The sequence below is a fragment of the Crassostrea angulata genome, chromosome 1 (genome assembly GCF_025612915.1).
Source record: "Crassostrea angulata isolate pt1a10 chromosome 1, ASM2561291v2, whole genome shotgun sequence".
Classification (NCBI taxonomy): Eukaryota; Metazoa; Mollusca; class Bivalvia; order Ostreida; family Ostreidae; genus Magallana; species Magallana angulata.
The window spans coordinates 9,060,380-9,071,460 of record NC_069111.1 but is presented as its reverse complement, the minus strand read 5'-3'; the positions used below and the strand labels follow the sequence as shown (position 1 = coordinate 9,071,460).

Genomic DNA, 11,081 nt, shown 5'->3' with positions numbered 1-11,081 from the left:
ATTCTGTGAATGGTGTTTATTTTCCTAAGGGTGACAAAAAAGCATGGCATTTATTATTTTTGTTTTAGTTTTTCTGTTGTTGGTTGTTTTTTTTTTAATCCAAAAAATGGCATATCATTTATATTATGTTGTCTCCATTGAATTTCCTTACGTACTATGTACTATGTAATTTGACACCAAGCTGTCTTCCCAAGACTGATTGAAGATCAAAGACTAGGAATTTTTGGTTGTACTATTTTTAACTGTTTTTTCATAGTTGTGCTGATTATTACTGTGTTCCAAAGTAGATGCAGACAGATTTGTAGTTTGCTGTTTAATGAAGGCTTGGGAGACTAAACCTTTATTATAAACAGTCAACAGCATTCTGTAGAAGTGATATATATGTATAATTTGTTCACAGTTAAACGACTCTACAGAATTGAATCCAATCTGAAAACTGAATTTTACATTCTTGGTTGTGATTATATTTAATTATACCCCCCGCAAACAAAGTTTGGGGGGGTATATAGGAATCACCTTGTCCGTCCGTCCGTCTGTCCGTCTGTCTGTCTGTCTGTCTGTCTGTCTGTCCGTCTGTCTGTGCAATCGTGTCCGGTCCATATCTTTCTTATGGAGAAACATTGGAAGTTCTTACTTCACACAAAGATTGCTTATGACCTAAGGGTGTGTCATGACCTTGACCCAAGGTCATTCGGGCAAGGTCAAGGTCACTGGCAGAAAAAGTGCAAAATTCGTGTCCGGTCCATATCTTTCTTATGGAGAAACTTTGGAAGTTCTTACTTCACACAAAGATTGCTTATGACCTAAGGGTGTGTCATGACCTTGACCCAAGGTCATTCGGGCAAGGTCAAGGTCACTGGCAGAAAAAGTGCAAAATTCGTGTCCGGTCCATATCTTTCTTATGGAGAAACATTGGAAGTTCTTACTTCACACAAAGATTGCTTATGACCTAAGGGTGTGTCATGATCTTGACCTAAGGTCATTTGGGCAAGGTCAAGGTCACTGGCAGAAAAAGTGCAAAATTCGTGTCTGGTCCATATCTTTCTTATGGAGAAACATTGGAAGTTCTTACTTCACACAAAGATTGCTTATGACTTAAGGGTGTGTCATGACCTTGACCCAAGGCCATTTGGGCAAGGTCAAGGTCACTGACAGAAAAAGTGCAAAATTTGTGTCCGGTCCATATCTTTCTTATGGGGAAACATTGGAAGTTCTTACTTCACACAAAGATTGCTTATGATTAAAGGGTGTGTCATGACCTTGACCCAAGGTCAATTGAGAAAGTTCAAGGTCATTGTTTCAAAAAAGCTAAATTATGTCAGTGTCATGTCTTGTATTAATGGAAATATTAGAAGCTAAAAATTAACAGTTTTCAAAAATAAAGCAGTTGTTATTTATAGAAAATGGACAGTGAATAGATTCATCCAATATTTTCTATAATAGCAAAAATACACGCGTTATGATTTTTTTCTTAGCGGGGGGTATCAATTGTGAGCTTGCTCACAGTACCTCTAGTTTTCTTTGTGTTCAGCATATTAATTATTAATTTCTTAGATATATATTCTTGGTAACTCAATGTTTTGAAGTTTTTTAAAAGAAAAAAGGATTTATTAAAAATTTAGAAAATTCATTATATACACTTGTATGTTCATTGTTCTTACATGGTCTATACTACAACAGCAAATGTCTATATGTATGAAGTTATTTTCTTATTTGAAACAGCAATCATTTATTTATTGCATTCTATGTATATGTACTTTGAGTTCTGCAAAAAAAAAAAAATTACCCTGAATTTTAACATTTATCAGGTGCATTGATTGTAATCATGTTGCCTACATGCATGTATTGATTTGATATAAAAACAATGAACATTTTTTACAAGTGCTGACAAGGGTGGCTAACTCTTGTAAGGTCAGTTAACATTATGTACCTTTTCTTGCTTGATTCCGCTGCATTACCGAGAGTGCATTGTGTCTCAAGCTCTCCAATAAAACAGTCTGTGATGTAGATTGCTAGGATCTCAGTGTAAGATAAACAGTGTTGTTACAAGAGAGATTTGTGATGTTTTTGTCCCTGTTAAGGGGGAGTTATTAGTGTATAGCAGGAATTACTGTAGTCAGGAACTCAAGACAAGAGATTGCATCAGTCAAGAACAGAGATCTTTTTGTAACTGTGCAGCTTTATCTGTAGGTTGGAAGGTTTTTTTTGTATATTTATTTGTACAAGTAAACATTTGATTATGCAAAGCTAATTTGTGTTGTTGATATAATAATATAAAAATTGATTTATACATGTATGTGATGAATTGATTTGAGAAACTATTTCAAGGTGTAGTGGGCCACCTTAACATTGAACCATTTTAACAAGGCCCTGGACTTTCAGTAGAACGCAGCCGTTTATTTCTTGCAACTGTCAAAACAAGTTTAAAATGATGCTGGTTTCAAGCAAAATATACACTGATTGCATAGTTTTAGCTCAAAAGCCAGACAAATCTTGTTGGTTTCAAAGAGCTATGGCTTAGTGGCAAACAATGAAATAGACAAGCCAACGTCACATTGCTGTTTGACACAACTACCCAAAGTCCAAGCTCTTGTTAAAATGGTTCAAAAAAAATTAAACCAAGTTACCCAAAAAATAGGTTTCTGCTTAAAAGATTATAACATTAGATGTGACGTTTAATAAATAAACAAAATCATTTAACAAAATTTCATTAATTTCATTTCACTCATAAAGCTAAATTTTAACAGCAGGATAAAAATCTATCAGTAAAATTAACCAGTTCCTGGTAATACAAAGCAATAGATGTATATGTTCATTTACAAAAATTTGCAAAATTTTGTACAAATGATGTACATTCATTTGTATCTCTGAAAAATACACATAAATAAATCTGGCTGCCAAAAAATGCACCACAGAAGGCATTATCACTGACAGCTCTAACGACACTGATGAATGAAACGCTAACATAACTCTTGAGCATTTTTTTCTACATTTCATATGATAAGGGGATGTGTAATATTCATGCATGATATTTCTCTTGAAGAGTATGATGATTGCATGAGAACACAAAAAGAATCTGGAGATGACCACAGAAAACTTAACTTTCTACATGTATACAGAGAAGAATTATATTCCACTTGAACTTGCCATGTTGCGTCATAAAATCCCACCCACCTTACATGTTTGTACTAAATTCCCTGCTGTAAAATTTTGACTGACAATCTTGAAATACATGTACTCTAAATGTAAAATATTATATTTAGTATGCATGATATTTGACAGTACTGTAAATTTCCAAAACGTTTTAAAATCCAATCAATATTTTTAAAAGGTCCTTAAATTATTTTTTAACGTGTTTTACACTTTGACGATAGTCACATCTTTACACTCTTCCTGAATCTTTCCTTGTTTCTGCAGCTTTGACACTGTGGTCTTATGTTTTTGTCCTAAAATAGAAGAAACATTTCATTAGCCTCAAAGAGAAAATTAAAGAATATACATACATGTAGTCATATATTCTTGTAGGAAATGATTCTTACAAAATATCTTAGTGTTAAATGGAAAGAATTATATTTTAAATGGTACATTTATCATTTTATCTCAAAATATATTTTGTATAAGGTTTAAGAACAAAATTTGTAAATTAAATGAAGTTTCATCACTTTCTCAATGCTTTGACTCTCACCTTCTCTGTGTGCAGTCAGTTGATCTAGAGAGTTCAGGACCACATTGCAATATGTGCAGTTAAACCCAGTGAAAGCTGCTAGGGGAACTTTTCCTATCACATATAAATAAAGTCATCAGTATGGTGCATCAGTTTTTTTAAGCTAGAGCAAAAGTCACGGGTACCAATCGAGTATAAAGCAAAACACAACTCAAATCTCAGATGGAAGATTTCTAGACGTTCTTGAACCTGGCTGTTCGCCTTGTCAAACTAGTAAAGTGGAATCATTTATAATTATTGAACCCCCCCGCTTCCCCCATGAACTGTCGATATTTTCAAAAATAATTCATTTGGATTCTTAGATTTGCTCTGTGAAAAATGAATAATACTGACAGTGTTTTTCATAATTTTAAAGGATGTTGGAATTGGCTACCTATGAAATCCACAAAAATTGAGCCACCACATCGTCTCATGCCACGGTATTGTGTCCATTCTATTTCCACAAACCGGGTTTGTGGAAATAGAATGGACACAAAACCCGTGGCTTGAGACGATGGATCCACCACAAATAAAATTGATTCCACAGTAGAACAGACTTGTTAATATGTAAATATTATGTATATATTATATGTAAATTAGCCTGTATATATTAAACTTGCCTTGTGGGTATTCCTGCCATGAACCTTACCTTCAGCTGCTGCTGCTATCTTGGCTTTCTTGGCGTGCTTACTTCCCATCAGGTGTTGTCTCTCATGGCTCTCAGACGTGTAACTCACCTTACAAATCTCACACTGTCCATCATACGCCTTTCTCTTCAGCGGAAGTTTGCCTGAATCATATCAGAAGTCAAAGCATGTTGTACTATTCTTTACAGATTTACTCAATGAAGCAGCTGCATGTATAACTGACATATAAACACAACAGATTCTATGTGTAACATTGACATTTGAGCAATTATACTGTTCAGCAATCCACAATGATGTACATGTATTCAGTGCTGCATTACACAGTTTGCTGCTCAAATGCTTGGAGTCCTTTTGAGGTCAAACTGAAGTCAATTGATCTATGCAGTCCCATTTACATCATTGTTCAAAATAGACAGGATATGTTGGTAAAATGTATTGTCATAATGGTATATCTATCCCTTTTAATCCAGATCATGTCAATAGCTTTTAAATTATATAAAATGCCAGGCCTCTTGACTGAATATTAATTGACATTTACTGAGTGAATTGATTCTTTGTATACCTGGGTCAAAATGAAAAGACTGGACCATTTTCACACCAAGAAAATTATTTCTGATAGAATATATTTCTGAAAATTAACTTTCAAATATACAAGCATTATACATGCAGTTCATTTTCAGATAAATTGCAATTAAAACCATCCAATTTTTATTTTTCACAACATGTCAAATGAGGCTACATAGAGTATCTAGCAGAAGGATTTTGGGATCACCATGCAGTTTAAGAAACCCACATGCTGATCTTAAAATCCTTCTGTAACAATTTGTCTCTTTCAGGACTCCGTACCTTAAATTTAGGGGTTCAGACAAATATTTTCTAGGAGTATCTGGAAAAAATAAACAAACCAATTGTTTATGACGGTTGGAAATTTGATGTTTTTCTAATGAATGAACCAATATACATACACTGTAAGATCATTTTTCAACGTTTGAAAAAACTTGACAACTTTAATACATGTATTTGAAAGTGATTTAAAATCACAATAAAGCTTTTTACATACAATTTGCAAGCTCAGTTTTCTTTAAGAAATAAATATATACTGGTAATAAAAACCTGATAACTGCATTGTGCATGCATAAATGGAGTTTATGCATCATACGTTACAGAAGACAAATCTAATTCCTCTCACACAGGTAAATTACCATGGATTTTAACACTATCATATCAATTGGTATCAAACATAAGCTGTGATTTTTCAATATTTTTCTCTCTAAGTAATTGTAAATTTTGAAATGTTCAGTCTTAATATTAATTAACAAAATTTTTGTGGGCCCAATGGTTTGGTCCACCTAAATTTTGAATTTGGCTGGTGCATGTTAATTCAAAGAATTAATACTGTAAAGCAACTTTTTATCACAGATGAAATTATTTTGCATTTTACCACTGATAAAAATGTTAGTTGCCACTAGATTTCACCACCAAGTAATAGTCTATGGTGATAATGTCTAACATTATAAAATGCTGGTTCATTGTGAGAGTCATTCTTAAAGACAAGACTTCAGCTATCAAAATTCTCACGTCTCGTAAGTGAATAAAAGATGGTTTACATTATCCTACACATACAGTGTATAAAAAATCAAAAACCACTGTTCATTCATTTTGGTATGTTTTTCAAAACTACCATGCATAGTACATACTTCTCTTGACCAACTAATAAGGGTAGATAATTATGCCAAAAGATAAAACAGACACCCACCTAAAGCATTGTCTACAATAGCCTGCACAACAGGGTTAACCCCTGGGGGCCCTGGTTGTTGATTCACTGTGGGAGCCTGTTGTTGTCCTGTTGAACTCGGTTGTTGCACTGTAGCTCCCTGTTGTCGTACTATTGGGCTCTGTTGTTTTCCTATGGGTCGTCCTACGGTGCCTATCTGATGTACAATGGGGGGTCTCTGTTTTTGCCCTGTGGGGCCTGTCGGTGTAACAGTGGGAGGGGGAGGGGGTGGGGGTGGGGTCTCTGTTGTAGTGACGTTGGAAGCAGTTTGAAATTTGGTATCTTTAGGAGGAGGAGGAGGGGGGTGGCGGGGGAGGGTCAGAATCTGTGGAGGTTGAAGTGTTGTCATTGGGCATTGACTTTAATGGAGGAGTCATTAACTGTGCTTTCAGGGGCATCAAAGTATCGGAAGCCACAAAGTTTCCATAGGTCCGTTTTTCTCCAGGATTAGTTGCCCCTACACCAACAGTATCTGCCATGTAAGAACAAAAATTGATTAAATACAGTTTCATTGAAAATGAAAATAACTGAGATTTCTAATGAAAGTTCATAATTTTTAAAAAGATATTTCCCTTTCTTAATTAAACCGTTTACCGTGCAAAGAGTCATATCATAAAATATCCTTGCCTTCCACATTTTATCCAAAAAAAATTGGCATTTAAAATTGAATTTTCTCATGCATTTATTTATTTTGAGTATTTTTTTCTTTTTAGTCTTATTCCCAGCTCCTAGTTAAAAATAATTGGTGGTTGCCTACTGGAAACTGTCGCAGTGGGTAGACCGGCGGCCTTCAGCTTCTTCAGGTGCTTGCTTCCTGTCTGGTGCTGGGCCAGCTGACCCTGGGAGTTCAGCGAGACGTTACAAACACTGCACATAAACATTATCTGATGGAAAACAGAAAATAACACATTTTTTAAATATATCATTTACAAGTCATGACAACATGTAGTTTTCAAACTATTTACCATGTTTACTGCAGAACATCTAAAAGTCAAAGTACATTTATGACACGGTCCTAAAGAAACATAAGCTCTTGATCTATGCAACAAAGTAACAAACAGTAATTTTAAAATTATTCTTTCTTTAAAAAAATATTGCTTCTTCAGTTCTAAGCCATCACGTTGCCATTATGAATAATAGGGGTATATACACTGTACCAACAGAGCTTGTGGTTTATTCTACATCTATAACTGGGGTTAGTAATTGACATTCGACGTTGCGTCATATCAAGTAAAGTTAATGTTCAAAATCTATTTCTTACAAACCGTTAACGGGGGGGGGGGGATCTTGCTGCATGTTTAACAAATTAATGCATCCATTTTTCTCTAATTTCGACACTCCTTTCATGATTAAATAAAACTAACTTAAAACAGTGGATAGCAACTGGCATCACCTACAATGAACTCTAAAACATTCCCAATGCAAACTCGCTGGAAAACCAATTTCTACTTTCACTTTTGAAGAATGAATTGATAGTACGTATTATGTTTCGGATTAAATTCACGGGTCTTTTTTCAAGTTATAGGAATGCTCTACTCCAGTGATATTGAAATGAGGTTTGTAGAGGTGTGTATGGGACTTCCATGTTTTGACATATTGTTTATCAAAATAAACAATAAAATAAATGTAATTATATACATGTAAGTAGTTTCTTTCCAAATATTGAGTTCGAATCCCACCGGGGGTTTTATAATTTTTAACTCTCCAAATATTTTCAAAATCTATTTTTTGGTAAAATAATGTAAAATTTGAAAATTCTAAACCGGTGAAAATAATTCAAATTTAATATACTTTATTTGACATAAATATCGACAGATGTCCCATACCACCTTAATTTGAAGATGTTTTTAACTAAACTCCTAACGTTATCGTCGACGTTACCACCATCAGACGCCAACTGGTATTGATATAACAAAGAAGTCCATTTGAGAATATCACAAAAACCTGTAGACGCAGAGTGCTTAATTTCTATGGGGCGCCGTTTTAATATTTTTGAGGTATTTTCTGATATCAGAAAATGATTTTTGGATATCAAGAATTCGAATTTCTGATATCAAAAAATCATTTCCTGATATCAGAATTTCGAATTCTTGATATCAGAAAATACACGATCCATTTTCTCGATTTTTTGATATCAGAAATTGAAACTGATATTTTGATATCAAGAATTATATTTTCTGATATCAGAAATTCAAAGAAAATGGCGAATGAATTTCACCTATTTAATGAATACTCCCTTGACCCAAAATTAAATTTCCGAACTACAGAGCCAGATTTGCATTTAGATATTTGTTGTCTTTTATTCATTTTAATGTAAAATTTAATAAGTGTTCTTGATAATTCTGGTCTTATGTATTGAAAGCGCTAACTGTACCCCTGTATAGCTCTTTATATTATGCGAGGCCATCATTTTTCAATATTCACAGCAAATCGCAAAGAAAGCAGTGTTGATCATTGTATATGTGGCAAAACTTGCCAGAATGAAACCAGGTTTAAAATAAGGCATTCATTATTATTCTTAAGAGACATCTACAGGCTTGAAACACCTTTTCTTACAAATTTCAAAAGTTGCATTACAGGGAGCATTCATTAAGTTGATAGTAATTTTATGTAAGTCTTATTTTCTGATATCAAAAAATAGATTTTCTGATATCAGAAAATGTAAATGATTTTTGATATCAAAAAATGATTTTGTGACATCAAGAATTCGATTTTTTGATATCAAAAAATGATTTTCTGATATCAAGAATTCAATTTTTTGATATCAAAAAATAAACTTTGATTCTTGATATCAAAAAATCTATTTTGTGATATCAGAAAATCATTTTTTGATATCAAGAATTCGAATTTCTGATATCAAAAAATGATTATCTGATATCACAAAATAGATTTTTTGATATCAAGAATTATTTTTTGATATCAAGAATTATTTTTTGATATCAAAAATTCGAATTATTGATATCAAATATTTATTTTTTGATATCAGAAAATACCTCAAAAATATTAAAACGACGCCTCATAAATTTCATCATCATTGCCGGAAATAAATAAGAGCAGTTATTGCAGTAAAACTGACGATTTCACGACTCTGAATATGGCCCAGTCCAGTTCTGACCTCTGTAGCTCTACTGATTTTCCTGCAACCCAGCAGCTCCCCTTAATCGAGACCCATGGCAAAACATACAGCCTACCAGATCTAATTTTCAATGCAATACAAAATCAAAACTTTATGACCCAGCTGGTTCCAGTTCTTACTAATGCAATAGCCCCTACTATTCAAGCTGCAGTCCAATCAGCATTTAAAGATCTGACTGACACAATCCAAAAACAGTCGACAAAAAATAGATTCACTGTCTCAAAAACTCTTAGAGTTGTTCTTGCTCATATTTCAACAATTGTGAGCTAAAAACCCTGTCAAGTTTAATTAAGCAATTTAACAATTCTTCTAAAAAAATAGTACTGATTATGATTTAACTTAAAACTAAAGAGATTCATTCATATGAGTTTAGTACTAGTACCACAAATGAGAAAGAGCTAAACAATTAACAAAGTGGCGTGGGATTTGGTCCATTATGTCACAGAAATATAATGAATTAATAGCGGAATTTTAACATAAAAGTAACTTTGATTTATGAAATTCATAAAGAAGCAAACTAATATGAAGAATTAATTTAAGTTGTAAACCATGATTTACCACTGTGGTTCACAGATGCGCCACGATGGGGAATATCTTCTGACGAGTATAAGATTATTGTTTAGAAAAATCGACTTGGAAGAAGTATGGAATAATTTTACTTTATTCAAACCATGGCCTATGCATGTCATAGAGACGGTTTATACCTGTTTTAGCTTGCCTGAGGTGAAGGTTCTAGGATCGAGCCTTCCAGGCAGTCCGGAGTCTATAGAAGCTGTGTTAGTCGATGTCCGCCAATTTTTAATGCGATCATGAAGATGACAAGTACGAAGATATCTTTTTTTGTAAATTAATATTTTGTACATTTTAAAAACAAATAACTTAAAGGGATGAAAAGGGCACCTAAGTATATTAAACTTTTAGTAAAATTTGCCTTCTCCATGGGTCAATCTATGACACTGTTCAAGTGGGCAGTGTGGCCCATGGACCGTTTGTTTCAAATTGTATCTGAAAACCAATAACAATGTTGTTTTATACGAAAAGAATGCCAAGCTGTTTTTATGAAAACCCTTACAATAACAATATTTGTATTGATGCCACTGTATTAATAAAATCATTAATTGTATAATTTTGTTAATTTAACCATTATTTTTACATTACTTTAGAGTGCTTGGTGGATGAAAATATAGCCATCAAGTCTATCTTAAATTTATTTGGCTACCAACTATCATTTAGCAATAGAAATCCCAATATTTCTGCTGTAAAAATTATTTTTTCATACACAAAACAGTTTTTCTCAAGGAGATTAAAACAGTTAAATATGGCCACACCCATCAAGTCCTCTTACGTATCCAAGAGTTCCTTCAAGTTAAGAGCTATGTGATTTCAACAACTCACGGAATTATTATTTAAAAAATCGGATGTCTTAGAAAAGACATTAAGTCTACCCCACCAAACATGGACCTACGTATATAATTACCAGAAAAGTAAAATAAACACTAGCTAAATGGCGTCACTACTAAACATTTCAAGCGATGGAATTTTTTCTCATTTTAGCTCGATCCAGTGTTTGACACAAATTAAAAATTAAGTGGAAAGAGTGGGTGGTAATTTATAACCAATCGAAAAGACGTTTAACAAGCAAACATGACAATTTAATAAATATTACAATACATGTACTAGTAGGCCCGTGGACCACTTCGCTCGTTTGAGTAATTGTTCTCAAGATTCCCTTTCTTAAATACCAACGCCTTTTTTCATAAAAATGATTTTAATTTTGATTTTTTTCCTTGGGAAACCTCAATGCTCCTGAACAGATTTGTT

General features: G+C 33.4%; 1 pseudogene; it reads right to left on the bottom strand.

Annotated features, from left to right (window-relative positions):
- Nucleotides 1-2,692: 2,692 nt before the first annotated feature.
- On the bottom strand, nucleotides 2,693-7,567 carry LOC128157098 (WAS/WASL-interacting protein family member 3-like; annotated as a pseudogene).
- Between the last annotated feature and the right edge of the window lie 3,514 nt (nucleotides 7,568-11,081).